The sequence below is a fragment of the Chelonia mydas genome, chromosome 15, assembly GCF_015237465.2.
Source record: "Chelonia mydas isolate rCheMyd1 chromosome 15, rCheMyd1.pri.v2, whole genome shotgun sequence".
In the NCBI taxonomy this organism is placed as follows: domain Eukaryota; kingdom Metazoa; phylum Chordata; order Testudines; family Cheloniidae; genus Chelonia; species Chelonia mydas.
Genome location: NC_057856.1, coordinates 26,325,776 through 26,342,771, shown reverse-complemented (window position 1 = coordinate 26,342,771; position 16,996 = coordinate 26,325,776). Strand labels below are relative to the sequence as shown.

At 38.5% G+C, this 16,996-nt stretch overlaps 1 protein-coding gene and 1 long non-coding RNA gene across 4 annotated transcripts in view; both read left to right on the top strand.

Moving 5' to 3' along the window:
* RHOF (ras homolog family member F, filopodia associated) overlaps positions 1–16,996 on the top strand; it is a 46,651-nt gene that overhangs the window by 2,872 nt on the left and 26,783 nt on the right. The gene's annotated exons all lie outside the window — the stretch shown is intronic.
* On the top strand, positions 268–14,933 carry LOC119563763. The gene is made up of 2 exons (XR_005222353.2): positions 268–7,477; positions 8,904–14,933. It is a non-coding gene; the product is annotated as an uncharacterized LOC119563763 (long non-coding RNA).

The window sequence follows — 16,996 nt, the reverse complement described above, 5'->3', positions numbered from 1 at the left end:
TGCAAAATGTCAGATTAAATAGATTTTCCTACATCTAGCTAAGTATGAGGGTATTGTGGTTGTTTCCAAGTTTATATACTCATTTTGCTGTGTGGGGAGGAGTTCATTTCATTCCACTCCACTCCATACTAAAATTAGATCAGATAATGCAGCCAGCCTTAATCAACCATCCAAAGGGTGAGAAAAACCCAGTTGTAGAGGAGGCCTTCTTTTAAGGGTAGAAGAAAATCATACTGTGAACTTTTAAGGGAGGGGAAAAAGGTAAGTGGCTACTTAAGACAGATGCTTGCCTCTTGGAGGTGGGATGCATGGTGCAGGGTTCACTGTACCAGTTTGTGTCTAAAATTAGTCATTTTTTTTGTTTTTTTGTAAAAGCTTTGGTTTGGTATGTGTTGAGAGGGTTAAGGTAGGGTAGGATTGTGCAAATAAGGCATTGCATTTTCATCTTTTTCAAAATAAATGTAAGGGTTTATTTTACTCTTAACAGTTGACTATATTTTTATCTATGACCCTTCCACAACCTGAATCAATCTATTATACTAGAACAAGCAATAAACCTGTGTGTATGTGTGTGTCTATATGGGATACACAAACATAAACTCCCACATGAAAATGCCTCTAAAACACAAGGCTTACTTTTAAAATTAGAAAACTGGCTCCTCTGCCTTCCCTCTCCAATGCTGATACCTTTAACCAGCCACCTCTCCTGTCGAATTGGTTCAAAAACATTACTTTTTTTTCCCCTTCCCCTGCTTTTCTGGAATCTCTTTGAAGTCATTATGCACTCACGCATTCTTGTCCCTTATACAGTGAAACAGGAAACTCTCTGGGCTAATTTCAGAAAGTGGAGTGCATATTTGTATTCAGTAAAATATCTCTTTGTTAGCAACATGTAAAACTCACGGAGTGCCCTAACCCATGAAGCCATATTCATGTGCATGGCTCTTGCTCGTACCTGTAGTTCTGATCACTTTAAATAATAATTAGTAAAGATATTTGCAGAAACTACTATATAGTCTTTCTTTACCATAAATCCTTGTTAAAATGTTCCTTGACTATTTTTTATTAGACTAGAAGTCAAAACCATTTTAATTTACCGAAAGACAACAAAAGCCAAACAGCATCCCAATCAAAACAGTGCTGCTGATTATTTTGTACTATCGTAAAACAGTTCTAGATCTTGCACTATATTGTGCAAGCTGAAGACGTAAGTGATGAATGAGGAAGTGGTCAGTTAATTTTAAGCAACATCTCTCAACTTTCTCGTGCTTGTTTTTTATTTTTAAATAAATATTAAACTGTTCAGATATTTTAACAAATGTTAAAACCCAAATTACCACCTCCTTCTCCCCTCCTCCCCAAAAAATGGTTTAACTGAACTTCTGTTCTTCACTTAACTAGTTATACCCAACTATGATTATGGTTTCCAAATAGTGGGTGATTTTTATGTATTAAGGCCCTACTTTTGTGTGTGTTTGCACAACTCTGTCCAAGCACACATGTACGTAGTTACTTTTCCAGTGCTAATTCCTTTGTGTGCAATTAACCACTTTGCAGCGTGCAAAACCATCACCTGTGTCTTCAGGCGGTAGAATCTTATCTATTAATTGCCCTAGCAAGTGTTAGTGCTAGAAAAGTGTGTGTGGAGAGTTGCACATATATGCAAGTGAAAGCCAGTGTGATGGTGCACTGAAAACGTGGGCCCAAATGTGCTGCAGTAAGTACCATAAAGTGGGTTGAAGCAGAGATTAGTGGCCTATTTTTCAGAAGTGCTGAGCACCTGCAGCTCTTGGTGAAGAAGAGGCTATCTAGCGCCCCTGAAAATCACATCATATATGTCTGAACTTGGAATTTCCTTGCTTTTGTAAGGTTGTTAAATAGTAAGTGTCTTAAATGTAGTCTAAAAGTTGTTGAGGCAATCTGAGAGCAGTTATACTGTGTAGAGTGGATGGCTTAGCAACCAAGCATCAAGTCTGAAACAGTAGGCTATCGCTGCATTTTAAATCCCAGAAAGGTCAACGCAGACTTTCTCTGAGTTAGAGTGACTCAGTTTTAGTACATGGGGATCTTTAGAGAGACACCTTAAAAGCAGATTTCTGCTCTGTGTGCTTCCTAATGATACAATAATGCTCCTTCTCATAGGAACAGGATTTGTTCTTGCCCAACATATCCCACTGCTTCATTATTGAGCAGCATGCTCTGTGTCAGTTGTCCAAGTGGCTATCATCGCTATCCCAGACACGGTTGCATTTCTGTGACAAAGTGTTATATCTGACATACTCTAGGATGAAGGACACTATAGAAGCAGTTATTTATATGATAAGTTTTATAGCTACCCTGGTAAACATTCATTTTGACTGTATTCAGTCTTACAACTCTTTTATACCGTACCAGTTTTTTTACAATAGTAAATTAGAAACTAGTACAGTAGTGCAGTGTCTGTGCAGGCATTTGCAGCTACTCTCATGCGGCTTTGGACAGTAGATTAATAGAAGGACAGAAAGTATCATTGTGATCATCTAGTCTGACTTCCTGCATAACACAGTCCATAGGACTTCCGGCAGCTAATGACTGCTTCAAGTGCAATAGTTGTGGTTGAACTAGAGTATATCTTTTAGAAAAATATTGAGTCTTGTTTTTAACATTTCTGGGGTGGAGAATCCATCATACTCTTTGATAAATTGTTTCAGTGATTAATTACACTCATTTTTAAAAAATAATTATGCCTTATTTCTAGTCTGAATTGGGGGGGGGGGGGGGCCGCGCGGGTCCTGGCTTCAACTTCTATCCATTGGATCTTGTTATACCTTTTGTCTGCTAGATTTAATAGCCTGGTGTTATCAAACTTCTGTTTGTAGGTACTTCTAGACTGTGATCACATTACCCCTTAATCTTCTTTTGATAACCTAAATGGATTGAGCTCCTTAAGTCTCACTATAAGGCATGTTTACCAATCCTTTAATCGGTCTCATGGCTTTTCTCTGAATCTTCTCCAATTTTTCAACCTCCTTCTTGAAATATATGCACATGAATTGCTCACAGTATTCCAAGTAAGTCACAGCAGTGCTAAATGCAGAGGTACTATGACTTCTCTACTCTTACTTAATATACCCATGCTTATAAATCCCGGGATCATATTTGCTCCTTTTCGCCACAGCATCATACTGCAAGCTCATGTTTAGATGATTATCCACAATGCCAGAGTTACTGCTTCTCAGAGTCTCCCATTCTGGAGGCATGGCCTGTATTTTTTGTTCCCAGATGTATGTCTTTACATTTGCCCATAATAAAACACTTGGCTATATTAAAAATATTGTTTGCTTGAGCCCAGTTTACCAAGCAATCCAGATCACTGTATCACTGACCGGTCCTCTGCATTATTTACCCACTACCCCAGTCTTTGTCATCTGCATACTTCATCAGTAACCATTTTATATTTTCTTCCAGGTCATTGATAAGTATTGCAGGATCCCATAATGAACATTCCCACTCATTGAGTATTTCATGTTAACAATTTACATTTTGAGACCTATCAGTTAGTTTTGAATCCATGTTGACTTTATATCATTCTTATTTCTTAATCAGAGTGTTGTACAGAGTCAAGTCAAATGCCTTACAGAAGTCTATTACATCAACACTGTTACCTTTATCAACCAAACTTGTAATCTCATCAAAACATGATATAATTTATACTAGAATCTAAAATAGTTAGAATGGGAAGGTTGACCAAGGAAGATGGTTGTTTTGTTTTTTTTTTTTTTTTTTTTTTTTTTTTTTTTTGGTGCCATACAATTTTTAACCTCTGCCAGAGTGGGGCTGTAATTTCTCAGCCAAAGTATGCCATCTCTAGATAGGGCAGCCTTTTACCTCTACCCTGCCCTGTAATATAGTCACTGGGGATATACATATGATCTAGCACAGGGTTTCTCAACCCATGGGTTGGGACCCAAAAAGGGGTCACCAGAATGTTTCAAAGGATTGCCTGGCAACTTCTGTGGTTCCTGTCCCACAGGGCTGGCTGGGATCGCCTCCCTGCTCCAGGCACTGCAACCTCTGGGGTCCCAGCACCACTCAGGTCTGGCCCAGCCATCATGATGACGAGAGTCTGGGTAGGCCAAATTTGAGTGAGTGGCACTGCAACTCCATGAGTCAGGTCACAACTCCACTCTCACAAATTTGGTCCAGTCAGGGGGCCGGGGCCAAACCTGAGTGGCGGTGAAACACCTGGAGTGGAGAGCCAAGCCCAGCCAGCCCCACAACACAGGAACTGCCACTGTGGGGTGAGTGCTAGGCAGGACTCAACCCCCCTCAGGGGTAGGATCTGACTGAAACCACCCCAGGGCCTCCACCCCCAGTCTATTTGCTGGGTTGCAACAAGCCATAAACATTTGCAAAGGGGTCCCTGAGCCCAACAAGGTTGAGAACCACTGATCTAGCATGAGACTTGAAACCTTTAACCTACTGTATTGTTTTCACCATCTTGATACAAGAAGATGTGTCCATAACTAATCACATATGGTGGAAAGAACACATCTGTCATCAGAAAAAATCCGTATGTCATTTGATGCACATATGATTTTTGTAACCTCAGTATGTTGGCTATTCATTATACTTTTTGTAATACTAAGCATGAGCAGCACATCAAGACAGTTTTTGAATGCTTTCAAAAATATAATAATTTTTGAGCTATAAAAGAATAACAAAGCAAATTCAATTCCAGTAGTATACCAGCTTGTTGCATCTCATTTCATTCACAATTGAAATAGAGCTATGGCTGAAGTCAAATGATTCATTTTGTGTTTACAGCTGGTAATTGTATAAAGTACTTTGAAACTTTAAAAAGTTGTTATAAATTAACCAAGCTCGAAATTGATCAGTACTTTGAAGTTATTACATTATTTCAAAATGTTGGCTTAATGCTTCTTGTCCTAAAACTGTCAAGAAATTACTTCAGTAGTTATGAATTTTGGCATTCAATGAGGTTGTGTTATTGATAGGAAATGAAAGAATACACTATGAGTGGTAAACTACAAACATATATGGATCAAAATACTTGTGTATTGAGACTTCAATCACTCAAATGGTCTAGAGACACTATTGTACTTGAGCTGGTTTAGGAAGTGTGAATGCAGTGTCTGTGATCACTATAACTGGCTGATGGAAAATGCTGTTAGAGTTATTTAAAAAAAAAAGTTGTGAACTATTCTTTTTTTTTTCTCTTGTGATGACATTCAAATGTGTTCAGATTATAAGTGAAACAGTTTTTTTTTTCTAACTACTACATTGCAAGCTCCACTTGTGATATGAAATCAAGCTGAGTTCTTTCTCCCCCTTATGTTGTTGCTATTCCTGATGGTATCCTAGTTTTGATTTTTTTTTTTTTTTTTTTGGACAGGGCCGTTCAAGTGCTCCAGCTGGTTTATTAAACCAGGGTGTTTCAGTAGAACTGGCTTGGATATGTGGTCTGCCTAATATTGGCTGGTCCACTATAGCCCTACTCTACTGCATAGCACAGCAGCTTACAGTTGCTAAGCAGCTGCAGATTCTTCTTTACCTTAGCTACCAATCAGCTGTTCAGTGGAAGAAACATCAGTTCCCTTTGATCCATTAAGAAGCGTAAGCAACATGAAAACATGAGCAGTGGGCATGGCAAAATTGTTCCTTTTCTGGCTGGCTAGTAGGGCCCCTGGCAAAAATGCTTAAGGATGAGAGATGAAGGTAAACTTTATGGAGCAGAAGAAGGAGGTGCTGAGGAAAGAGAGACACTGATGGCGGGGTGAGGGAGAACTAGCATATGTGCACAATGTAGATTACAAAGAGAGCAGATCTTACACAGAGCAAGGGAACACAGTCGGGAAAAGAAATATGAGAGAGGCCAAGAGCGCAACTCAGAAGGGAAAGAAACAGGAGAGAGAACAGGTTTCAGAGTTGCAGCCATGTTAGTCTGTATCCGCAAAAAGAATAGGAGTAAAATTTATTAGTCTCTAAGGTGCCACAAGTACTCCTGTTCTTTTTGAGGAGAGAGAACAGTATACATAGGAGCAAGAAATAAGGCAGGAACTTAAAAGGCCTGCAAATGATGGGATAGAATAAATAAATTGGTTAGTCTCTAAGGTGCCACAAGTACTCCTTTTCTTTTTGCGAATACAGACTAACACGGCTGTTACTCTGAAACTTGTGTAGACACTTATCCCAGTGAAAAGTGGGTGAAAAATGCTATCACATTAGAATGGTACCTTGCATTTATGCATATTTCTTAATCCTACGTGCATTTTTAACCCATGCCTTTTACATTTTTTAAAATGTATTATAGCCTTTGCCTCTTATTTAGAATTGACCTTCCCATGTTCTGTTTTTTAAATTAAATAACCCTAATCCCATTTCTATCATTATTCTAATATATTTTCTTAAAATTAGTGTTAACCCTTTAATTTATTGCATTTTTGACCCAAGCCTATTTCCAAATATTTTTATTTATTTTAATCCTTGAAGACTACTTTCAGATTGCAAAACAGCTCTAATCCCCAAACTCAAGTAAGCTCTCTCCACGCCTCCAGAGAGCTGTGACCTGCTCATTTTCTCCACTCCCTCCTGAGAGGAGTCGGTGATGATGAGCCACTTTACTTCCCAACACCTTCCCTGCTGGTGAAGTCTTTCCTTTTCTCTGAGTGCAACTCCTTTCTCAACTGATTAATAATATGCTGAGGTAAGACTAGGGGCTACTGGGGTTGGAGCAGGTTCCTGGGACAGGGAAAGTATTACATAAGAACGGCCATACTGGGTCAGACCAAAGGTCCATCTGGCCCAGTGTCCTGTCTTCTGACAGTGGCCAATGCCAGGTGCCCCAGAAGGAATGAACAGAACAGGTGATCATCAAGTGATCCATCCCCTGTCGCCCATTCCCAGCTTCTGGCAAACAGAGGTTAGGGATACCATCCCTGCCCAGCCTGGCTAATAGCCATTGATGAACCTATCCTCCATGAACTTACCTAGTTCTTTTTTGGAACCCAGTTATAGTCTTGGCCTTCACAACATCCTCTGGCAAGGAGTTCCACACGTTGACTGTACGTTGTGGAGGGACGGGACTTCTTTTTGTTTGTTTTTAAAACTGCTGCCTATTAATTTCATTTGGTGACCCCTAGTTATTGTGTTATGAGAAGGAGTAAATAACACTTCCTTATTTATTTTTCTCCACACAAGTCATGATTTTATAGACCTCTATCATATCCCCCCTTAGTGATCTCTTTTCTAAGGTGAAAAGTCCCAGTCTCATTAATCTCTCCTCATATAGAAGCCATTCCATACCCCTAATTTTTGTTGCCCTTTTCTGAACCTTTTCCAATTCCAGTATATATTCTTTGAGATGGGGCAAACACATCTGCACACAGTATTGCCTGTGCTTCTCCCATTCCAGGTCTCTTTCTCCTGAGAGGACTCTGTAAACCAGCCTCCTGAGGGAGATGCTCTCAAGGACCAGGTACTGGACTGAAGGAGGGGGCTGGTGCCACAAAGGATTGGGGGAATCTGTCTGTAGTGCCCAAAAATTAATCCTATCTGACAGGTGTTCAGTTATCCATATTAAATAAGCTGAAGATTTGAGCCCTATAAATAGCTGCTTTCTAGGTGGGAGACAATCTGTGGTTTACGAACCAGATCTGTCCCATCTACATAAGAGTTGCTGAATGTTCCCTGCCTGGTTTTGCTGAGTTGTGCTTCTAGTTTGGCTGTCAGTTCCATTTTCCCGCCACAGACAGTTGTCCAGTTTTCCTTTTTTTAGCCCTTTGAACATTATGGTAGCATTTGGATGGTTTATATGTATAGTTTGCCTTCGTGTTTTGCACTGGGTTAGTGCATGAGCCACTTTGAGCCAAATTAAACAGGAACTCTGTTTCCAAGACATGGAAAAGCAGATAGGGTATTTTCTCATTGAAATTTCCTTTTTCCACATTACTTAATAGTCTAGAAAATTGTTTTAGCAGCTCTTTCTGCTGAAAAGAATTGAACAGTGTATTATTTCCTAATTGGCCAAGTAACAATTTAATAATGTTATGATTTGGGCTAAACCTTATTTAAGCTAGTGGGTGTAACAGCCACCTTTCATTCTGGATAAAGTGTAAAAAAGCAATTGAGCTCCTTTATGGAACCAGACAGCTGAAATAATAGGAGTACTGCCCAAACATAGGCACAAGGTAGGGCTTGAGTAGAAGCTAAACAATGTGGCCCAAGAGGTTTCCCTGGGGACAGATATAGCAAAGGCAGGGGGCAGGGCAGAGACTGATGAAGCTGGTTGTGAGAGAAGCAGAGAGACACACCACAGAAACAGACACAGAGAAGGAGCTGAAAGCCAAGGAGACAGCAGAATGAGCTCTAGGAGCATGGCCCTGAGAAAAAGCCTAGAGAACTTTTTGGCTGAGGGATGGCTGAACGAGGCTTACTTGTGACACCTTAGAGACTAACAAATTTATTTGAGCATAAGTTTTCGTGAGCTACAGCTCACTTCATCGGATGCATGGAGTGGAAAATACACTGGGGAGATTTTATATACACAGAGAACATGAAACAACGGGTGTTACCATACACATTGTAACAAGAGTGATCAGGTAAGGTGAGCTATTAACAGCAGGAGAGCGGGGGTGGGGGGAAACCTTATGTAGTGATGATCAAGGTGGGCCATTTCCAGCAGTTGACAAGAATGTATGAGGAACAGTGGGGGGGAGGGGGAATAAACATGGGGAAATGTGTATGGCAACACCCGTTGTTTCATGTTCTCTGTGTATATAAAATCTGTATTTTCCATTGAATGCATCCGATGAAGTGAGCTGTAGCTCACGAAAGCTTATGCTTAAATAAATTGGTTAGTCTCTAAGGTGCCACAAGTACTCCTTTTCTTTTTGCGAATACAGACTAACATGGCTGCTACTCTGAAACCTGAACGAGGCTTGGAACTGTGAGCAAGGAAACTCTCTTCTGTTTGATTCCTACTGTGCTGAAGGAAACAAGACTTTGACCATTCTTTGTAAATAAATAGGATTGCATTAAAAAAAAAAAAGCCTGTCTCCATCATCAGTTTCTTTTTCTACCTGAAACAACCTGCAGGACCCTGGAAATTAGCTAACCACTTGGGACAAACAGAGGTAACAGTAACTTGTACTGATAGTGTCTTGCACTTACATAGTTACTTTTGTGGGTGGAGCTCGAACTGCTCTACAAACATTACGATTCACAGTATCCCATTGACTTATTTTTATATGCATTTTACAGGTAGCACAAAAGTTAAATGACTTAACCAAATTCACGCATGCCTCGTTTATACAAATCTGCGCTTTTACTGGTATAGCTTTACTATACCAGTACAAAGCACAGGTTTGCCATTATAGCTGCATCCACACTAGGAATGCTTTGCTGGAATAGTATCCTGATATTCCAGTATCAGTAAGTGTTTGGTGTAGACACAGCCTAGGAGGTTTTTGCTAATTTAGTTATGCTGGTTGGTATAACTATCTTGGCAAAATTTTCCTAGTGTAGACAAGGCCATAGAGTGGTGGTGATGCCAACAAAAAAATTAACAATACTCCTGTGCAGAGACCACAGCCTACCATGCTGACGAATACTAACTATCTCATTGTTTACTCCTATTCCCCCTTCTGTCTATATATGCATCTATTGTCTCTTATGTTATATTTAGATTGTAAGCTGTTTGGGACAGGGACTGTCTCTTTGTTCTGTGTTTTTACAGCACCTTGCACAATGGGATCCTGGTCCATGACGAGGTCGCCTGGGTGCTGTGGTCATACAAATAATAACAGTAGAGCGGGGAAATGAATTCAGTATCCAAACTTCTGCTCCCTCACTCTAAACACTAGCTCACATTTCCTGTATGGCATCTGGTAAAGATGTTAAATATAATACACTATTATCTTTCCTAAACAGGCTTCCTCCCTAAAATGAAGGTGAAAATATAGTCTACCTTGATGAGAGAACATTCCATGTGGTAATACAGAAACTAGTTTGCTTTGCCACTCATTGGCAGAAAGCATATCAACTTGTCATTTCTCTTGAAGTACAGGATTTGAGGGAAACATTAAGGAACTTTTAAGTTCTTAAGTGTTGCTTAATTACTGAGTCATCAGTGTAGCACAATATTAATATATTCCATGATTAGATTTTTTTTTTAAGACAATGCAAAAATCTGTAAAGCGAAAATTGTAGTCCTGAGGCAGGGGCTTCAGGATTAAATTAGCAATTCAAATTAAAACAAGTTGAGCTATTTACTGGATCAGATTATTTTTTTTTAATTGTAAGATTATATGAGTCAAACTATATGTTTTTAGAATCTTGTTACACAGAAGAAGAAAATTCTGCCTCAGGACTGGTTGAAAAGAGTCTTGTGACAGCTTACTAAATTTCTGTTTACTTTTTTAGCACCAGATTTCAATGGGGTTCTGCACTGAGACAGGACTATGCCTGAGTGCATCACATCACAGGGTATTGACGTGTATGGAAATTATATGTTTCTGTGTGTGATAGTATCACACGCCATGCTCTAAAATATATTTTAATCACATTATTAAAAAGTTGTGCCTGAATATTAAAAAAAATCACTATTTGGCATCTAATTTCTGGGATAGAATGCTTCCAGTTTTCCTCTGCCTTGGCTTGATACCTGCAACATTTATAAGATGAATTTCAAGTGCTGCAGGGTGTGGGATCTGCAGGTTGCTCATGTTAATTTCAACCTAAATTCTCCGTCTTGGGCCTTCAGAGTAAAGTGGATACAAATACATATTTTTTTATTTAAATTTGTTTTTATTTAAATGTATTTTTATTTTTAAATATAAACCTGCTTAAACTTAAATTTGAAATTGACAACCTATGTTAAGGTCTAAATTTACTGTAATCTATTAAAATAAAATTTTAAAAATAATCTGCATCAATGATCCCTCTTTGAATTTTAGGATGTTACTTTTTAAATTATATATAGAATTAGGGGGAAACATCTTGAACTTTTGAGATCAACTCAAGCTTTATAAATGTCACAATATCATGTATCGCATTAAGTATCTATCTGTGTATTACTTTCAGTCTTTATGATGGAGAGAATGCTGCTATTTACATTTTTCCAAATGTAAGTTATTTCAGTTTCTTTTGCCCAGAAAATATTTTGCTGTAATTACTTTTCTTTTCAGTTTAACTAGCAGGTGGAGAGAGAGAGTTAAGCACTAAACTTCTGAAAATCTCACTAGGCACTTATCTGGATCTTTAGGTACATATCCATGGTGACAGTAAACAATCCATCAGTTCACTATTTACTGTTCATTCTTCCATTGTTTTGCATTTAAAATTGATTTATTAAACGTTTTGATAAACTTACTTTTTTTCTTGATATAATCCAACACATTTAAGGTAGTTTTGTTTAATAAAAACATTTTTAAAATGCCGTTTTTGTATGTTTTAATCAAATTTCTATTTCTGTCCAAATGCAGCTTGATACAAATAGAAAGTAAAAAATTATCTAATAAGAAATGAATCATTTACCATTCTCTAATATAAAGTAAAAATTAAGAATCTGAAGAAGTGTATATTATGCTACATAATTACTTACGTACATATGTATAGATATAGTGCTGTCCTTGTTAGAAAAAAAAACAAAACAAACAACCCACCAGATTTGGTGCATAGGCTATCAAATGTGTTTTAATTATTATACTAACCAATGAAAGGGGTTTTTTATTTAGAAAAATAAAAAGTAGAGATGCAAAATAAGATTAAATTCAGTTATTTAAATCAAAGTTTCCTGATTACTGATCTGATTTTTAAATCACTTATTAACATCAATCCTCCCCTTTAAAAGTGTATTTACCCTCTGAATTTAGGCAAGCCCTGCTAGCTCAGTGTTTGAAAGCACAAGGTCTTTCATACAACAGCAAAATGCAGTGTCTGACAAATCAGACCTGCAAACTTTGAATTAAAAAAAAAAAAGAGGAAGAAAACTGCAATCACTTCTGTAGCTTTTTATTTTTTGAAACTTAATACTAATAACTAGTAGGTTTTTTTTGTTGATGTATTTTAATTTTTTTAGTGACTTCAGTACTGGTGAAAAGTATGGGATTGACAGCTCTTGAGCACTGAGTTCTCTTATTGACCTGTGCTAAAAAAATATCCTTGGCACTGGAATTACAAATTCCCTCACAGGGTCTTCCTAATCATTTGCTTCAACCTTAACATGATGTGCTTTCACTACCTCTAGGGGGCAGAGGAGTTCAATCTTTATGCCCCTTCAATTCCTGTCCTCTGCTGAAACTGTCAATTAGTGCTAATTGTAATGAGGACAAGCAATCACTGAATACTGCTCTAAGACCACCAAACTCATCTCTCATTAGGTACCCAAGATTATATAACTACTCTCAGTAGCTACCAGTCTGGGATAGATTTGAACTGGGAACCCATAGGTGAAAGGTTCTGTATCCCAATGCACAGAACCAAATATCTTTTTAAAGCAAAAATCTACTCCTTATTGCCTTTTTATATTAATTATAACAGAATTTTTAAGTGCAATCCCAACATCCCCTCCCCAATTAGAATGTCAATATACAAAATTTCTCTATCTTCTGCCATTGTTTTCATTTCACATTATCTACCTAAAAAAAAAATATGCTGATTTTTCTTTCCAAGAAAAACAAAATAATTCAGGTGGATTGCTGTGTAGTAATATCTGCTTAACTGATTGACTTTTAAAATGAGAGGCAACATAGTCCAATGACCAGGACACCTAGGTTCTGTGTCTTCCATTTACATGCTGTGAGAGGCCCACTGTCTCTCTGCCTTTATTTCTTCTTACACCCTTTGTCTGTCTTGTCAGGTTAGCCTGTAAGCTCTTTGGGGGAGGGACTATCTCTTAGGATGTGTGTGTACATAAGAGAATGGGGGCCTGATCTCTGTTGGAATTTCTAGAAACTACTGAAATACAAATAAATAATTATGAGTAGCATAAGTGCAGACACAAAAACAGTTGCAGCAGGTACAGCAGCTGCCTGGTGGGGAGGATGGGGAGATGAGACCCATCTGGAGCTACTTCTCCAGTTCCAGCTCAACCTGGACCTAAAGCAAAAGGAGTTGCAACTAGGAGCTTTGGAACATGCAGACGCTGATGATGTCATCACACTCTCTCTTCTCAGTTTTTACTCTGGACAGTCTCTCCCCTGTGCTGATTGGCTGTGTGCTCCAACTTCCCCTGCCTCCTTCCTCAGTGTTCTTTCTATTTGCTTTGCTCCATCTCCCCTCCACTACCTCTGATGTCTCCTCTTCCTTCCTTTGGGTTTTTGTTTAGCTAATTCCTCCTAGTAAAACCCCACCCAGAAACCACCAACCAGCCAACACTTTGGAACTAACATGTTATTTGAAAACCATCACATTTCTTCTTCTGCCTGTATGTTATATTCTTTTTGTCTTGTCTATTTAAGATTGTAAGCTCTTCAAGGCAGAGACTGTCTCATACTCTGTATGTACATGCCCTACTTCAATGGGATCTCTAGCCACTATAGTAATACAAATAACAATATGTAAGCAGAGTCAGGATGAGCTCTACCTTGACATTTGGTGGCGAGTCATGGTGGGTTGTGGAAAAGAACTTCAGGGGCTTATCTCATTTGCATAGGCACACCCACCCTGCCTAGATGGTCACTTTGGCTGCTGTAGGAGCCCCAGTTTCTCTGTTATTGGGGCAGGAATAAATTGTTGTTATCCTGATTATGTGAATCAAGGACAGTGGAACTGTACTTGGCCTTTTGTTATGATGGAGGGACTCGCCATCAACTAAGTAGCACTCGCTAGGCATGGGTCATGGGTTCCAAAACCCAGTGAAGGGAGAGAGGCTGGGAACAGGTATTAATACTTGGTGGTATGGGCCCCTTGGTGAGGGCCTTACATGTTAATTACACTTCCTCCTCTCTCCACTGTGGAATGTCAGAGCTAATTTTGATTCCATTAGGAGTCTAGTTACAGGCTACTGAGCTGAATTCACTTTGGGCTAATGGTGCAGCAGCACTGAGGCTCCCCTACTACAAGCTGAAATCACAAAAGAGCTAAACTTACTAAGAGCTGAAAAGAGCTGAATTGTGTTAAGTAGTGGGAGAGCCTGAAGATATATTGTGGAGCAGAGCAGTTTGTGGGACGGCTGGCAGAGCGGAGCCCCATGGAGAGGTGGGACAATCAGCTTTGGACCACGTAAGGTGCCCCTTAGCCCCTCTCCCCCATCTCCACCCAGGTTGGGAGGTAAAACTCTGCAGATAAACTTTTGAACTCTGGGGCCGCCCTGACCAGGGACAGAGATTTTTGGGTTGTGGGACTTTGGGTAATTTTGGGTTGATGGACTCAAGAACCAAAGGGAAAGGACAAGCCCCAGTTTGCTTGGGGTGGGTTTTTTGCTCATGGGTTGTGTTATGAATCCTGTTGGTGGTGTTTCCCCAACATAATGCCATATTGTTTCTCTCTGTTATTAAAAGGCTTTTTGCTACACTCAGACTCTGTGCTTGCCAGAGGGGAAGTATTGCCTCTTGGAGGTGCCCAGCGGGGGTGGTATATATTTGTCCCAGGTCACTGGGTGGAGGCTCGAGCCAGTTTTGCATTGTGTTATTGGAATGGAACCCCTAGATACTGAACCCAGCCCTTGTTGCTGCCAACTCTGATGGGCAGAAGGGTTACAAATATAATTGGAATATTTTGAAAAAAGAAATAAGGTCCTGAGTTTTCAAAGACTTATGTACATGTTTCACTTTAAGCATCTGAGTCATTCTATTGACTTCAATTGGACTACTTGTTCTTATCTTTAAGAATATGCATAAGTATTTTGGGGCCTAAAATTATATGTGCTCACCAAAGAAAAACTATTCGATATTTTCAATAATAAGTTTTAAAGGTTTATTCTAGAAATAAAACTTAAGTGTTTGTTGTCTTCTCGCTTTGATTAAAGTATAAACTGATGACTGTACAGCAGATGGCATTTGTTGACTGTTACATCTTACCATAAATTATGTAAAAGACAAGCACGCTACCTTGCTTGTTAGTTAAAGAGACAGACTTTCCCTTAGAAATCATATTGTAAGTCATACTTATTAATTAATGTACATCTACAGAGGTACAGCTTTAAATGGCTGGGAACTTTAAGCATTAACATAGCTTTCAAAGTTCCTACAAATAGAAAAGCAGTATTTCTTAAAGGGAATGCTTTGTGTGTTTAATATATTTACTGTTCCAAAAACACCCATCTAAGTTCTTTTATAGAGTACCCACCAACATGCTATCTGAAATCTTAATATAAGTTTTTAAAATGTTTACATACTAGCAGCTAACCAATTAATTAGAAGGGAAGTGTGGTAAATGGAGATGGGGGAGAAGTAAGGAATTCTTCAAAGGGAGAACGCTGGCCAAATAAGGATCAAAACTAAGTCATATGTCAAGATTCTTGTTGATAGGTTCCAGCATGGTTTCCTTGGAAGTGTGGACAATGTTTTTTTCTTTTTCTCCTGATAACCAAATCTCAATAGATAGTTCCCCTCCACTAAGTAGACTACGGCATAATTTTATGACACCGTTACCAGGCCAAAAATCTTTGTCCACCTTGGTTAAAGAACCCCTCTTCTAATATTAATTTTTAAACATGGCTATATCTAGCATTTTGCCTCCAGTGTAAACAGGACCCCAATTTAATGTACAGTCTATTTCATTTGTATTTTGTGGCAAACATAAACCTCAAGTATCAATTTAATAAAGTGGTGAGCAGTGCACATTTAATTTGGTAACCGATATTGGTGGTAACAAAAATGCAATATAGACAAAACATTCACATACCACTATCAGCAGATTCTTGATTTTGCCAGAGTCACTGCAAGTCTTTATATTCTTAGTGCTTCACAGTCTGTAGTGGATATGAGTTAAGCTGTAATGTACTGGTGCTAGACTTGTTATATCTGCAATAAATAAATAAATGGGATGAACACTTTCAGGTTTAAAAAATAATATTTTCAATTTGTTAATAAAGGGCCAGGCCCTGCTACCACTGAAGCTAATGGCAAAACTTCCACTCAGAATCAGACTCATAATACAGGTGTGTGCATTTATCACAACTAGGAAAAATACTTAGTATTTGTATACTACTTTATATGTGCAAAACATTGTACAAACATTAATTTAAAATAATGAAGGTAACCAAAATATTGAACTATTCCATTTTTCAAATGTCAGGTTGACTATCTATTACTTTAAAATACCAGATCTATCTATATGATGTTTAGAATAGACTAAATTGCTCTCTTGTATTTATTTGAGTCCTGAATCTAAAATGCTTCCCCTAACACAAAGTATAAAGAGGAAGTTTAGACATGTTTTTTGTAAACAATCAAATCCTACCTTGAATTAGTTATTGAATTAAAACTCTACGAATTACAGTAATTCATTCAAGGGACATGAAGAAACATACTTATGGGTTATAACTATTATAACTATATCTATTGATTTTGAGATGGGTATAAGGGCCTGATCCAGCAAAGTGCTGAGCCATTCCTGGGCAGTGCTGAATGCCCTCAACTGAAGTCCTTACAAGTTGAGTCTCTTACCGTTTGCAGGATCAGACCTTAAAAGTATGTTTAAGTCTGAAATGTTCATAAGGTTTTTTATTATCTTTTGACAGATGTATATACTCTAAATGCTCATGTTACATTTTCTCCAAAATGAAACGTTAACATCAAATAGGAGTGAACTCGGATGCCTATTGTCTTTAAAATTTGATTTTACAGCTCCTACCTGGGTACTTATATGCCCCCCCCCCGTAATATCACCTCCTTTTTCTATTCAGTTCTCTGTATATAAACCAGTGTCTTCCTTGAAACATCACTGACTCCAAGGGCATGAGACAATTCACTGATAGTGAAAGTGGTTTTTGCATGCAGTCTCGAAGGCCATCTAGTGACACAACTATGCAGGAAGAAATGTCAGACCCCAT